Source organism: Carettochelys insculpta, chromosome 24 (genome assembly GCF_033958435.1).
Source record: "Carettochelys insculpta isolate YL-2023 chromosome 24, ASM3395843v1, whole genome shotgun sequence".
Lineage (NCBI taxonomy): Eukaryota > Metazoa > Chordata > Testudines > Carettochelyidae > Carettochelys > Carettochelys insculpta.
In genome coordinates, this window is record NC_134160.1 from 19,920,777 (window position 1) to 19,936,408 (window position 15,632).

Here is a 15,632-nt window from a genome sequence, read left to right on the forward strand (position 1 = left end):
ATGCCCATTAGACAACATGGGATATTACTTGGTTAAGTTTTCTTTGAAAAGATACTTCAAATAGTAATCCCTCTGTTAGGGTTGATTGCTAGGAGCGCCAGTAACAATACAGGCAGTGACTCCAAGTTTCCTCATAGGATGAAGCAATAACTATATGAAATGTAGTTTTTCCTGAAGAAAAACAGTGTTTTTTTTAAAACAAAAAGCTACTTAGTAGAAGCAAAACACCTCACAAGAAACAGAAGCCCCAAACTAAAGATGAGCAAGTGAAAACTGTACGAAATGACAACCAAGGAAGTAATTTATTTTAAAACAGACAAGGAAACTACAGTAAGAGGAGACAAAAAACCTGTCAATGAAGAAGACACTAGTTTTTTAAAAGATATCTTTAAACATCAAGTCAAGAATAGGACTTCATGGCATAGCTATATATCCATATGGCAGGATGATTAGCTCACTAAAGACAAAGTCACACACCCTAAGATCAGATATCGCTTGCATCTCTCGTTATGTTCAGAAAGATATAGGAAGGAATTTAGGATACAACAGTAGTGTCATTTCATCCTTACAAAACATGGTACCAGATGACCAGTACCTCATTCTGTAAGATTAAGTTAATATTTTTAGGTGCAAGGTAATTTCTCGTGCTAATGCTCACAAACACTGAGTGACTCCAAAGGAACTTGATAAGACGAATACCACAATAAAGGGAGCTTCCCAAGTATGTCAGATTCTCTTGTACTCGACAAAAACCAATGAGGTCTTCCTATACCTTCTTCGGACTCCTGAGAGGTCGAAACTGTTGTTAGATGAACTAAAAACTGTCAGTAAACTAGGTGTGGTAAAATGAAGATTATGCCATCAAAGGGAACATTTGGAACTGTTTACACCATGTTAAGAACATAAGAACGGCCATACTGGGTCAGACCAAAGGTCCATCCAGCCCAGTATCCCGGCTGCCGACAGTGGCCAATGCCAGGTGCCCCAGAGAAGGAGAACAGAAGACAATGATCAAGTGATTTATCTCCTGCCCTTGTACTGAAGGCTAGGGCACCATACTTTACCCCGGCTAATAGCCATTTATGGACCTAACCTGCAAAAATTTATCGAGCTCTTTTTTAAACCCTAATAGAGTCCTGGCCTTCACAGCCTCCTCCGGCAAGGAGTTCCACAAGTTGACTGTGCGCTGTGTGAAGAAAAATTTTCTTTTATTAGTTTTGAACCTACTACCCATCAATTTCATTTGGTGTCACCTAGTTCTTGTATTATGGGAAAAGGTAAATAATTTTTCTATATTCACTTTCTCCACACCATTCATGATTTTATATACCTCTATCATATCGCCCCTCAATCGCCTCTTTTCCAGAGTGAAAAGTCCCAGTCTCTCTAGGCTCTCCCCATATGGGACCCGTTCCAAACCCCTAATCATCTTAGTCGCCCTTTTCTGAACCTTTTCTAATGCCAACATATCTTTTTTGAGGTGAGGAGACCACATCCGCACACAGTACTCAAGATGTGGGCGTACCATAGTTTTATATAGTTTTATATGTTGCAAGCCTTTTATAGTCACAGAACTGGAAGTCCTTCTGGCAGACTCCTTTAAAGTTAATTTCCATGGCACTAAAATAGTATAATTTATAAGAACATTAACAGAAAATTAGAGACCTCATTCTAGGCCTCTACTACAAGGGTTTGTGTTTCAGATGTCTACATTCTTAGTATAAACGCAAAACAGCTAAAAATGCACAGATTTGTTTTTTTTAGGTTGATGCTTATTCAGAAACATCATGCCTCTAGATCTCTACTGTTCTATAATCCGGAAAAGGCATTTTGGACTAGATGAGGGCAAAACATACTTGTTGACTGACCATTTGTAACTAGACTTGCAATGTTATGTAATGAGCCACTGACAATGCAGCAGAACTGAACTCTATGCGCTATGTGCCAACATGGGTAGAATGGGATCATCATGGGTTCTCCTGAACTTCACCAAAACACTTGCCTATCTAACACTAGGGGACAGGCATATACTGCAACCATACCCAAAGTATGGAGAAGGCAGTCTTTGCTACAGCCAGTTCCATGCCAGAAGAACAAGAATGGTAACTCTTTGCTCAAGTGAAAAATTCCCCGATGACAAATTGAGGGTTGTCTACTAATTAGCTTAATCTGTCTGAGATAGTGTCTTCCTCTGGATAAGAGATTGCTGTTTCTTCAGACAACAACTGCTTTTGTCATGAAGTTTCCCATGCTGTTTCTTCATCCAATGCTGGATGTACCTGAGGTAACCATATAATGCTACAATGGGATTTGGAAGTCCAGTCCTAGTAAGAAATTCCAATAAGATCACAGTGGATTTTAAGGAATCCACCTCTAGGAATCAATGCAGGATTCCTTCTTCCATCTCTGATGTCAGAGTCCCTAAGAGCTGTTTCATATGGCAACATGGCATGTGTACTATGGCTACGGGTAGCCATGTGACTCTGTAGTAAGTACAGGCCCAATATGAGGCCTTAGGCCTGAACCAAAGTAATGGTCAAAACTTTGCTAACAGAAAGCAAAGTGCAGCTGTGAGCTAAAGGAATGCATTACTCACAGAAGTTGGCAGGAAGAGGGTTGCCGGTGCATAAACATATCTGCCTAGCATACTGAAGTAGGTACGTGGTACCAGAACTCCCTACCCCGGAACATTGCACAGATAAGAAAGAATAGGCCAATCCATCCCAATGACAGGGGCAAAAGGGTAGTATGGCAGGTACTTGGTACCAGAACTCCCTACCCTGGAACATCCCACAGATAAGGAAGAATAGGCCAATACATCCCAATGACAGGGGCAAAAGGGTAATATGATGGATAGAGTTGTTTTGTTCGAACCAACATGTACAAGGTGAGAGGCGGCACCTAGAAGGGGTGTACCTCAATACGTCAGGAGTGATGTGTAAATTGTTTGTACCTGTGTATAAGAATGTAATCCTGGGATGTGGTCTGGCTCCAGCCGGGGGGGCAGTGGAAAGTCCCACCACTGACTGAGCCGAGTCCATTGACCGCGGGTGCATACTTGTAGTATGCCCTGACTTAGACTAAGAAATCTACAGGGAACTACTATTGTATCCAATACGGCAATAAACCTGGCCGACGTGCCTTCGCACCTTACTAGACTCTGTGGTCATTGGGGGTTCTCTTCGGGTCTGCTGGGTCAGCTATCTGCAGAGCTGGGGCAGCGCAGAGAGAGAACACACGCACGCAGCCAAGTGATACCAACATTGGAGAGAGCAGAGCACCACACTGGTAGCAACTCTGACAACAGGCTCCATAATTACATTATTACCCAAACTGTCAATTACTGCGCCCCTGTAAATCCTCAGCTCAAATTATAGCCTTGCTGCCTTCGACCGAGGATGAGCTGAAACCCATGTAGTAAAGAGCTTGCATACTTCAGGTGTTTACAAACAAGCTATTTTAGCTATACAGTCAGTTCCTTAAAACTATTTCAATCATCTTTCACAAGTTCATCAAGCCATTTGACTGATATGCACAACATAGGCACCCAGCTAGGAAGTGATCCTTGGACATCTTCCAGAGCAGTGTCTTATCTGTCAACCTAGTAAGTACAGAAGTATAGTACAAGCATCGACATGCCAGGAAAGAGAAGTTACTCACCGTAGTAACGATGGTTCTTCGAGATGTGTCCCCGTGGGTGCTCCACGATAGGTGTCGGGCTCGCCCTGGCGCCGCAGGTCGGATCTTTCCAGCAGTTTCTGCCGGACTGTGCATGCACCGGTACACGCCGCTCCCTTGCGCGCTCCCGGCCGCGTGGGTGATCCGGTCCCCGCCAGTTCCTTGACCAACCGCCTCAGATGCTCCTGAAAAATACTAAACAGAGATCCGAAGCAGGGAGGATGGGCGGGTGGTGGAGCACCCACGGGGACACATCTCGAAGAACCATCGTTACTACGGTGAGTAACTTCTCCTTCTTCCTCGAGTGTCCCCGTGGGTGCTCCACGATAGGTGACTACCCAGCAGTAACCCAAGATAGGAGGAGGGTAATCGGTTTATGTGCAGCTTGTCCCCGAGCGGACCGCTGTCAAGAGACGGGTATCCTCTTGGAATACCCTGTGAAGGGCATAATGTTTGGCAAACGTGTCATAGGATGACCAGGTCGCCGCTCTGCAAATGTCTTTTAGCGCAATGCCCTTGAAAAAGGCTGTTGATGCCGCCACCGCCCTAGTGGAGTGAGCCCTAGGCGGGGACAGTAAAGGAATCTTTCTAAGTTCGTAGCACATTTTTATGCAGGATACCATGTGCTTCGAGATTCTCTGCGAAGAGAGACCTTCTCCTTTTGATTTGGAAGCGAGAGAGACTAGGAGTCTATCCGTTTTCCAGAAGGACTTAGTCCTGTCTATATAGAAAGCCAGCGCCCTCCTCACGTCCAGGAGGTGTAGGCGTGCCTCTTTGTTGGAGTTATGAGGCTTTGGATAAACGAGGGTAAAACCATAGGTTCGTCAATATGAAACTCTGAAGAAACTTTGGGAACAAAGGCTGGATGCAGCCGTAAGGTTACCGCCTCCTTGGAAATTACTGTGCAGGGTGGCATTGCCATAACTGCCGCAAGCTCGCTCACCCTGCGAGCTGACGTGATTGCAAGAAGGAAGGTCGTCTTTATCGTAAGGAGATGGAGGAAAATGGTGGTTAAGAGTTCAAACGGTGGTCCTGTTAGTGCATTAAGCACCAGGTCCAAGCTCCAAGAAGGTGGAAGCGGTTTCCGAGGGGGGTATAGGTTTACCAGCCCTTTGAGGAACCTGGTAACCATGGGATGGGCAAACACCGTGTGCCCTTCCTCTTCATGTCTGAAAGCCGATATAGCGGCAAGGTGGACCTTCAACGAGGATAGGGAGAGTCCGCCTCTCTTGAGGTCCAGTAAATACTCTAGTATTACAGGTATAGGCGCAGCAAGGGGGGCTAATTGCTTGGTAAAAGACCATGCAGTGAATTGAGTCCATTTTTGCTTATAGGGCTTCCTGGTGGAAGTCCTCCTGCTACTTTCTAGGACTTGTTGCACTCCCTCCGTACACGTGCTCTCTAGGGAGCTGAACCATGGATTAACCATGCTTGCAGTCGCAGGCCTCGGGGGTGTGGATGCACTATGGACCCCTGGGGCTTGCGTGAGCAGGTCCAGCGCCACCGGGAGAGGCATCGGTGGACGGTCAGACATGCGTAGGAGTAAGGGGAACCTTTGCTGTCAATCCCACGTTGGGACTACTAGGATCATTCGGGCTCTCTCTCTCTCCTGGCTTTCTGCAAGACTTTGTGGATAAGCACTGTGGGAGTAAAGGCGTAGAACAGGGGGCCCCTCCACGAGATCGCGAATGCGTCCCCCAGGGACCCCCATCCCAGTCCTGCCCTGGAGCAGTATTGTGGGCACTTCTTGTTGTGTTGAGTGGCAAAACAGGTCGTAGCAGATCGGAACGGATCTGTCACTCGTGTGTGCGTGCGAAGCGCCCGCTCAGCTGGTCTGCCTTCACATTGTGAGCACCTGGTAAATACGAGGCTTTCAAGGTTATATTGTTGGCGATGCACCAGTTCCACAATCGGACTGCTTCCGCACATAAGGCATGGGACCAAGCTCCTCCTTGCCGATTTATATAAAACATGGTGGAGGTATTGTCTGTACTGATCCCGACTACTTGCCTTGTATATGGTCTCGAAAGTGTTTGCAGGCGTTGAACACTGCTCTGAGCTCCAGTATATTTATGTGCAGTGACTGTTCCGTGGAGGACCACAGTCTTTGCATCACCTTTTAGCCCATGTGTGCTCCCCACCCTATGTGGGAGGCGTCGGTAGTGAGAAAACACAGATATTTGTGGTTGGTGAAAGGGCACCCCTGTTAGCATGTTCTTGGGGTTCACCCACCATTGCAGGGATCTGCGCACATCTGTTGTAGCCGACACCACCCTGTGGACAGTGTGTGCTGCCGGTTTGTAGACGCTCGCCAGCCAGTGCTGCATGCTGCGCCTATGCAATCGGGCATTCTGTACCACAAACGTTGCTGCTGCCATGTGGCCCAGCAGCTGTAAGCACGTCAGAACCGGCACCGTAGGGCTGAAGGTGATGACTTGCACGAGGGAACCAATGGCACGAAAGCGGACATCTGGTAGATAAACCCTTGCTGTGATGGAATTTATACGTGCCCCTATGAACTCTATGTCCTGTGCGGGGTCTATCTTTGATTTTGCCAAATTGATGACCAGGCCCAGCGAAGAGAACGTGTCTGCTGTGACGCGTATCATGCGAAGTACCTCCTCCTTCGAGGCCCCTTTCAGTAGGCAGTCGTTTTTTTTCCAGATATGGGAATATAAACACCCCCTGTCTGTGCAGGTAGGCTGACACCACTGCCAAGGTCTTGGTGAAGACTCTGGGGGCCGAGGAGAGGCCGAACGGTAGAACCTTATACTGAAAATGTTCTTTGCCTACCATAACCCGGAAAAAACGCCTGTGAGCCGGGTGAATAGTTATGTGGAAATACGCGTGTTGTAAGTCGAGGGCTGCGAACCAATCTCCATCGTCCAGTGCCGTAAGTATAGAGGCGACTGTGATTATCCGAAAGCGTTGCTTGCGCAAGTACCGGTTGAGGCCTCGAAGATCTAGGATGGGCCTCCAGCCTCCTGTCTTTTTCTCTGTGAGGCAGTATCTTGAGTAGAACCCTTTCCCTTGGAGTTGCTCCGGCACTCTTTCCACTGCCCCTATAAGCATAAGATGGTCTACCTCCTGCTTGAGTCTCGCTTCGTGGGAGACGTCCTTTAGGTGGGGTCTGGGTGGAGGTTGTGGCGGTGGGAGCGACTGGAAGGGAATCACGTAACCCGTGGCTATGATCTCCAGTACCCATTTGTCTGTGGTGATCTTTTGCCACTGGTCGTAGAATGGTCGGAGGCGATGGAGGAACAGTAGCTTCGGATGACATTGCGCGACAGTAGTGATAGTGCAGCCCTCGATCTGTGTGTCAAACTTGTGGCCTTTGGCCCTGCCCCGAGGATGCACGGCGCTGTTGAGAACGTCGCCTGGGAGTTCTGTACTGTTGGTGCTGTTGATGTCGCCCTTGCTTGTAGCCCCTGTGGTACTGGGGATGCTGTGGTTGATACTGCAAACAGCTTCTGCGTGTCAAAGGGGAGATCAACGATCTTCGCCTGCAGATCCCTCGGGATACCCGATGTCTGGAGCCAGGACTCCCTGCTCATGACCACTGCCGTAGCTGTTGAGCGTGCTGCCGTATCTGCTATGTCTAGGGCGATCTGAACTCCTGTCCTCGAGGCTGCGTAGCCTTCCTGCACGATGGCCTTGAGCACCGGCTTCTTGTCCTCTGGAAGCGAGTCCATGAGGGAAGTCATGCTGGAGTAGTTGTCGAAATTATGGTTCGCTAGATGCGCTGCGTAATTCACCACTCTCAACAGTAGAGTAGAGGAGGAGTAGATCTTTCTGCCGAACAACTCTAGTTTCTTGGCATCTTGTCCGTTCCCCCTGTCTTGTACTGAGAAGTTTTTGACCTCTGTTGAGACGATTCCACCACCAGAGAATTTGGTTGCAGGTGGCTGAACAGGAACTCCATGCCCTTCGTCGGGACAAAGTATTTCTTATCCACTCTCTTGTTTATAGGCGGAGTGGACCCAGGGGTCTGCCATATTGTGGTGGCGGACTCCATGATTGCTTCATCAGCGGAATAGCTATTTTGGAAGAGGCTGGAGGTCTCAGGTTTTTAAGGAGCTTATGGTGTTTCTCCTGCACCTCTGCTGTTTGGATGCCGTGCGTGAAGGCCACCCTTTTAAACAGCTCTTGGAACTGTTTGAGATCGTCCGGAGGATGGACGTCCCCTGGGGCCGTGGCCTCGTCAGGGGAAGATAGCGAGGAACCGCTAGGGTAAGCCTCTCTGGATCCCTCTGGGTCCTGTTGACGGTGATACATCCTCTCGCTAGATACTTGCGAGGGAAAATCTCGGGGTTCCAGAATCAACTCCCCCTGAGATAGCTGCGTTTCTGTCCCCGTCCGCAACTGCCCTCGGGGATATTGAAACGTCTGGGGGGATCTCTCCCTGGGAGTACGCCTATAGTGTCTATGCCCCACGTGATAGGGGCAACCATGGCAACATGGGCACTGTTCCGGAGATGGAGACCTGGACCACTCTGGAGGCGCATACCCCCTGCGTCTGGGGGAGCGAGATCGTCTGGGTGATTGAGATAATGGAGAGACTGATTTGTGGCAGTACTCCAGGGGTTCAAAGCCCAGGAAGGGCGATGGTGGTCCCAGCCATGGTGATGCTGGCTGTAGGAACGGGGATGGGGGCTCAGGGTATACTGGAGGTGACCCCTGCTGCCTCGTTGGAGTCTGCAGCATAAGTGGAGGGCTTAGAGCGAGTAGCCCTGCAGCCCTGTCTGGAGGAGGGCTGCGGTGCCAGGTTTTCTGTGCTGCCTTTCCCCTCCCCTGTGGGGCTGGCTCCACCCCTTTCCGCATCGGTGATCTCGGCTCCGCTGCGGTGCCGCGCAGGTGGTCTCTCCCAGTGCCTGCAGGCCGCGTGCCTGCGAGCTCTGCACCGCCGGTTCCCTGGGGGTCGGTGCCGCTAGCTGTGGTGCCGCCGGTTCCGGCGCTTGCCTGGCCGCCGCCCTGCCCGTGGTGCGGGGCGGCTGTTTGATTATCGGAGGCTCAGCCTCTGCCACATGCATCTCTGCACTGCCGCCGCTCAGCTGTGACTGCGGCTAGTGGCTATGCGCTCCACCCGTCCCGCTCGCTGTGTCTGCTGGCAGGGATCGGGTTGGTGAAAGCTTCCTCTGTTTTTGCGCTGATGGGGTTAGGGAAGCAGCTTTCCTTTTATGGGCCCCTGCGGGTCCCTCCTGCTGAGGGCGCACCGGCGCATCTGGCTGGAGGGCCTTGTCAAAGAGCAGCATTTTCAGCCACATCTCTCTGTCCTTCCTTGCTCTGGCTGTGAGCTTTGCGCAGAAGGAGCATTTCTGTGCCTATCGGAGGCCGGCATCGCTTCGCGGCATGACTCACACTTTTTGACTCCTGAAGGGGACACTGTGGTGAGTCTTTGAGTTGTTAATACGGTACTTAGCACCTTCTCTGTGCCTGTTCCCCTCTCGGACTCAGCCTGCTGCGGCAGGAGGCCTAATGGCCTTACGTCCCCGGGCCTCCGCTGCTCCCCTTGCTAAGGCTGTAAAACTTTTTTTTACTCTCTCTCTCTTTTTTTTTTTTTTTTTTTTGAAAACAACAACAAGCTAACTTAAGCTAAAGACTGAAAAAGAAGCTCTAAACACTTCAAAAACATTAAATACGCTAACTCTGACCGTAGCCTGAGCGGATTCTGTCTGCAACCGATGGCGGTTAAAGAGGAACTGGCGGGGACCGGATCGCACATGCAGCCGGGAGTGCGCAAGGGAGCGGCGCGCGCCAGTGCATGTGCGGTCTGGCAGAAACTGCTGAAAAGATCCGACCTGCGGCACCGGGGTGAGCCCGACACCTATCGTGGAGCACCCACGGGGACACTCGAGGAAGAACACCATGTTCCAGCAACAATCCAAAAGACAAAATACAGTAATGATACTCTCCTTTTCCCTTAACTTATACAAGATGCCTGCATACTTAGGAAATTTTCTTATATGCACCTTATTCACAAGGTTGGTAGGACACTGATGATCACCACCTCTCACCAGAAGTATCATGCTTGCCAGGTGACCATGGTGAACTCTTTTTAAAAAAAAAAAAAAAAAAAAAAAAAAAAAAGAATTTTGATCCTTAAGATGCAGAATGGGTCTGAATCATCCAGATTAGAGCCAAGCTTTTCTTAATGCATGCTATAGTGAGAAAAGGGTGGCCACTCATTGTCCAAGAGGGGAAAGAACTCCTCTCTAAGCCCTGGGGGGCAGAGCAAACCCCAGTCATCTTATCTGACCAGAAGTCCCACTGGGGTGGAACTATCTGTATAAAAGCCCTGTCCGGAAGCCCACTCAAGGACCAGCCATGAGAGGAGGCAGATGCTGGTCCTGAGCGCCTAGGCTAGGAAGCCAGTACAGCCCTACAGGAGGCAGAGGACTGACCTTGACCTCACCAAAGAGGAGCTACAAGCTGGGACAGAGAGCCCACTCTACCCAGACACAGAAGAAACTTACCTGTGGCCCCTTGAGGCATGATCTGGAGGGGGACTCTGGAAGTAGCCCAGGGATAGCTGGGTCAGCATGTAGCAGGCTGGCTCCCCACTGACCCCAGCAGCAGATGGCTCTGCTCCTGGTAGGCCCCTGAGCCAGGGCACAGTGGAGTGGGCATGCCTGCACCTCCCCTGCCACCCGTAACCTGTGGATGTCAGCCTTCACCCCCAAAATTGTGTTTTCATAAAATTCTCCAATCTTTTTCCTCTAACAGATAATTCACAAGATATGTATGACAGAACACGGAATCACTAAAATATGCCCAGTATCCCTCTGACAGAAGCCACAGGGGGCTTCTTGAGGGGGAAAGTTAGGAGAAAAGTATTTAAAAAAAAGAAGCAGCACACACCCTCACCCACCCTCATCCTTTCCTGCTCAAAATAATGAGCTTAGCAGCAGAAATAAAGGATTCTAAGACAGAAGACAGAGACGTGTAAGCCGAGATGCACCCCCCCGCCCCTTCAGAGTAACAGCTGGCTTTCAAGCAGATGCATTTCAGCTTGAGGGGGGTAATTAGTGGTGTTCCCCAGGGGTCAGTCCTGGGACTGATCCTGTTCAACTTGTTCATCAACCATCTAGAAAATGAGGTAAGCAGTGAGGTGGCAAAGTTTGCAGATGACACCAAGTTGTTCAGGACAGTCAAAACCAAAAGGGATTGTGAAGAACTACAAAAAGATCTCAGCAAACTGAGTGATTGGGCAGCAAAATGGCAAATGAAATTTAATGTGGGTAAGTGTAAGGTAATACACATTGGAAAAAATAACCCAAATTACACGTACAACATGATGGGGTCAAATTTAGCTATGACAGATCAGGAAAGGGATGTTGGAGTTACAGTGGATAGTTCTCTGAAGACATCCATGCAGTGTGCAGCGGCAGTTAATAAAGCAAATAAGATGTTAGGAATTATTAAAAAAGGGATAGATACTAAAACAAAAGATATCATACTTCCCCTATATAAAACTATGGTACGCCCACATCTTGAGTACTGTGTGCAGATGTGGTCTCCTCACCTCAAAAAAGATATATTGGCATTAGAAAAGGTTCAGAAAAGGGCGACTAAGATGATTAGGGGTTTGGAACGGGTTCCATATGGGGAGAGGCTAGAGAGACTGGGACCTTTCAGTCTGGAAAAGAGGCGACTGAGGGGCGATATGATAGAGGTATATAAAATCACGAATGGTGTGGAGAAAGCGAATATAGAAAAATTATTTACCTTTTCCCATAATACAAGAACTAGTAGTAGTAGTAGTAGTAGTAGTAGTAGTAGTAGTAGTAGGCATCCTTCAGTCTGCATAGACTATGGATCGCGCCCTTTAAAGTTTCAATTGAGGACTTCATTTACAGCGTCTATCGTGACTATGAAGACCCACACAAGAGTGACAGTCCTTGCCGCATCTCTTGAGGATGTAGTGGGTGTCTGGCAAGTCCTTAGTGTGATTTCTGTGCGCTCGCTTCTCCTCTGCTAGCTGTCTGATCCTCATCTCGCCCTTCTGAAGGCCCTTGTGTAACCCCTGCCTCCATCCGCTGCAGTCATCTGCTAGTTCTTCCCAGTTGTCCAGCTCGATGTCTACCTCTCTGAGGTGGCTCTTGCTGACATCTTTGTAACGCAACTGGGGGCGTCCGGGAGGTCTTTTGCCAGAGGCTAGCTCACCATACAGGATATCTTTTGGAATCCTTCCATCATTCATCCTGTGGATGTGGCCAAGCCAGCGGAGTCGACGCTGCCTGAGGAGGGTGTGCATGGTTGGGATTCCAGTTTGCTCGAGGACGGCGGTGTTGGTCACTCTGTCCTTCCATGATATTCCAAGGATGTGCCTGAGGCAGCGCAAGTGGAAGACGTTCAGCCTCTCTTCCTGGCGGGCATACAGGGTCCAAGTCTCGCTGCTATAAAGGAGGGTGCTGAGGATGCAGGCTCTGTAGACTTGCATTTTGGTGTGAGTGTACAGCTTGTTGTTATTCCACACTCTCTTGCTGAGTCTGGACAGAGTTGTTGCTGCTTTTCCAATCTTCCTATTTAGCTCAGTGTCCAACGACAGGGTGTCAGTGATGGTGGACCCGAGGTAAACGAACTCGTGGACGACCTCTAACGTATAGTTCTCAATGCTGATTGATGGGGATTCAGCAACATCCTGACCGAGTACGTTTGTCTTCTTTAGGCTGATGGTAAGCCAAAAGTCCTTGCACGCTTTGGAGAACTGGATCCAGTAGTTTTTGAAGCTGATCTTCTGTGAGAGACACTACAGCAGCATCGTCTGCTAACAACATGTCTCTGATGAGGACTTCTCGCACCTCAGACTTAGCTTTCAGCCTCAGTAATAACCTCAAAAACGTCCTTCTGACACGCACCTATGATACCGATCACTCGCTAGTTTGCTCCAAGCTCAAGCTGAGACCCAAGAAGTTGTACCGCTCTAAATCTGCTGGAAGGCCCCGCATTGACGCCAGAAAGACGGCAACCTTGGAGAAAGCTGAAAAGTTCAGAGACACCCTACAGGAAAATCTGCACAGCGGCCCTGGGGGCGCCGATGCGACATCCAAATGGCAACATCTGAGGGATACAGTTTACAACACGGCCTTGTCGGTGTTTGGAAGAAGAGCTAGAAACACGAACGACTGGTTCGAAGCTAACGCCGATGAGATGATTCCAGTCATTGAAAAGAAGCGTGCTGCACTCCTGGAGTACAAATGTTAACCAAGTCAGAGTACCCAGCAAGCACTTAGAGAGGCCAGAAGAACAGTACAGCAGACAGCCAGGCGCTGTGCCAACAACCACTGGCTCCAGCTATGCAGCAGCATCCAGACCTGTGCCGACTTTGGTAATCTCAGAGGAATGTATGAGGGTATGAAGAAGGCATAAGGACCCACCCAGAACAAGATGGCACCTCTGAAATCCAAATCTGGTGAAGTCATCGCTGACAAAGCCAAACAGATGGAGCGCTGGGTTGAGCACTACTCCGAGCTGTACTCACGTGAGAACGTTGTGGTTGACGCAGCCCTCGATGCCGTCGAGCTCCTACCACTATTGGACGAACTGGATCAAGAACCGACTGTGGATGAACTGAAGAGAGCCATCGACAGCATTGCAGCAGGAAAGGCCCCTGGTCAGGATGGTATACCACCAGAGGAAATCAAATGTGCCACGGACACACTCCTGGAACCCCTACATGAGCTACTGTGCCTGTGCTGGAAAGAGGGTGGGGTTCCACAGGATATGCGCAACATTAACATTGTAACCTTGTATAAGAACAAAGGAGACAGAAGTGACTGCAACAACTACCATGGAATCTCCCTCCTCAGTGTCACTGGTAAACTGTTCGCTCGTGTCATCCTTGGCAGACTCCAGAAGATTGCTGAGAGGGTGTACCCCAAATCGCAGTGCAGATTCCGCGCAGAGAGATCTACCGTTGACATGGTCTTCTCTCTAAGGCAGCTGCAGGAGAAGTGCAGGGAGCAGAGGAAGCCACTCTACATAGCCTTCATCGACTTGACCAAGGCTTTTGACTTGGTCAGCAGGGATGGTCTGTTCAAACTGCTCCACAAGATAGGATGGCCTCCACGGTTACTCAAGATGATCCAGTCATTCCACGAAGACATGAGAGGAACCATCCAATATGACAGCGCATTATCGGATGCTTTCAGAATCAGGAGCGGCGTCAAACAAGGATGCGTGCTTGCTCCGACATTGTTCGGGACCTTCTTCGCACTCCTCCTGAAGCATGCCTCTGGATCGTCAATAGAGGGCATCTTGCTGCACACAAGATCTGATGGGAAACTGTTTAACCTTGCAAGGCTGAATACAGGAACTAGGAGACACCAAATGAAATTGATGGGTAGTAGGTTCAAAACTAATAAAAGAAAATTTTTCTTCACACAGCGCACAGTCAACCTGTGGAACTCCTTGCCGGAGGAGGCTGTGAAGGCCAGAACTCTATTAGGGTTTAAAAAAGAGCTCGATAAATTTTTGCAGGTTAGGTCCATAAATGGCTATTAGCCAGGAGTAAAGTATGGTGCCCTAGCCTTCAGTACAAGGGCAGGAGATGGATGGCAGGAGATAAATCACTTAATCATTGTCTTCTGTTCTCCTTCTCTGAGGCACCTGGCATTGGCCACTGTTGGCAGACGGGATACTGGGCTGGTTGGACCTTTGGTCTGACCCAGTATGGCCACTCTTATGTTCCCTTTCTGTAAGACTAATCGGGTGGATGTACCCATGCAGGGTGAAGTCACCTCATCTCTCAAGCTGGCCTTTGATTGGTAGTGGTAAGAACTAAAACTGATACAATTTGCAGGGTTGTATGACCTAGCAGCTAGACTTCAAGTTATTAGCTGTGCTGCCCTGTGATCCAGGGTAGTAGAGCCTAACAGCCACTCTGTTAACAGGCCAGAGAGCATGTGGCCATTGACTCAAATGGTGGTCCCATGAGTGCGTGAAAGACCAAACGTAAGTCCCGAGGGGGTCTGCGAGGGGGAATGATCTTTTGTAGGCCTTTCCAGAATCTCTTTACAATCAGGTAAGTGAACACTGAGAAACCTTCTACAGGGGCATAGAAGGCTGAGATGGCCGAAAGATGGATCCAAAGTGAAGCCAGAGATAGATGGAGAATCTTTTAGATAAAGGATGTAGTCAAGAATCATATACAGCGGGGCTTGTGTGGGTTGTCTGCCCCTTTCAGAGCAACAGGACAAGAAAGTAAGTTTTGCAAGTTGATTCTTGTCCATTCTGTAAGAGCACATCTCTCACTTGCTGTGAGTAGTGTTGTGCACGCTCTGGGATCCACAGAGAAACCAGGCACTCAGATGGGAAATGTGTGGCCTGGGATGGAGCATGGAACCGTTGTTCTGGGAGAGGAGGTCCAGATGGCTGGGAGGCAGGTAAGGAAGACAAATAGATATGTGAGAGAGTAAAGGAAACCAGATCTGTCTGGGCCACACCGGATGAGAGGAGCAATGAGGATCGTTCATGCTCTGTCTGTATGGATTTTCCTGAGGACCCTGGAGATCAGAGGAATAGGTGGAAAGGCATACAGGAGGTGAGTATTCCAAGAGAAAAGCAAGGCATCCCCTAGAGACTTGTTCCCTTTGCCTGCTCTCGAGTAGTACCAACAGCATTTGGAAAAAGGTCTACAGCCGGCTAGTCCCACATCTGGAAGAGATCTTGGGTCACTTTGTGGTGGAGTTCCTGCTCACGTTACACAGACAAGTGACGACTTACAGAGTCTACAAGTGAGTTGCTCAGACCCAGCAGGTATGATGCTGTGAGGATGATGCTGTGACCAATACACCAATTCCAAAGCTTTATGTCCTCTGCACAAAGGGATTGTAACCGTCCCCGCCCCCAACAACTGATACAGTATATAGGTGCCCAAACTGGGGGAGGATCATCCTCCCTGGGGAGAGGTGAAGAAATTCCAGGAGGGGCAGGAGGCGACCCAGCCACACCCA

The 15,632-nt window shown here is 49.3% G+C and overlaps 1 protein-coding gene across 2 annotated transcripts in view; it reads right to left on the reverse strand.

The window, feature by feature from the left end:
• KDM1A (lysine demethylase 1A) overlaps window positions 1–15,632 on the reverse strand; it is a 206,653-nt gene that overhangs the window by 153,776 nt on the left and 37,245 nt on the right. The window lies entirely within an intron of this gene.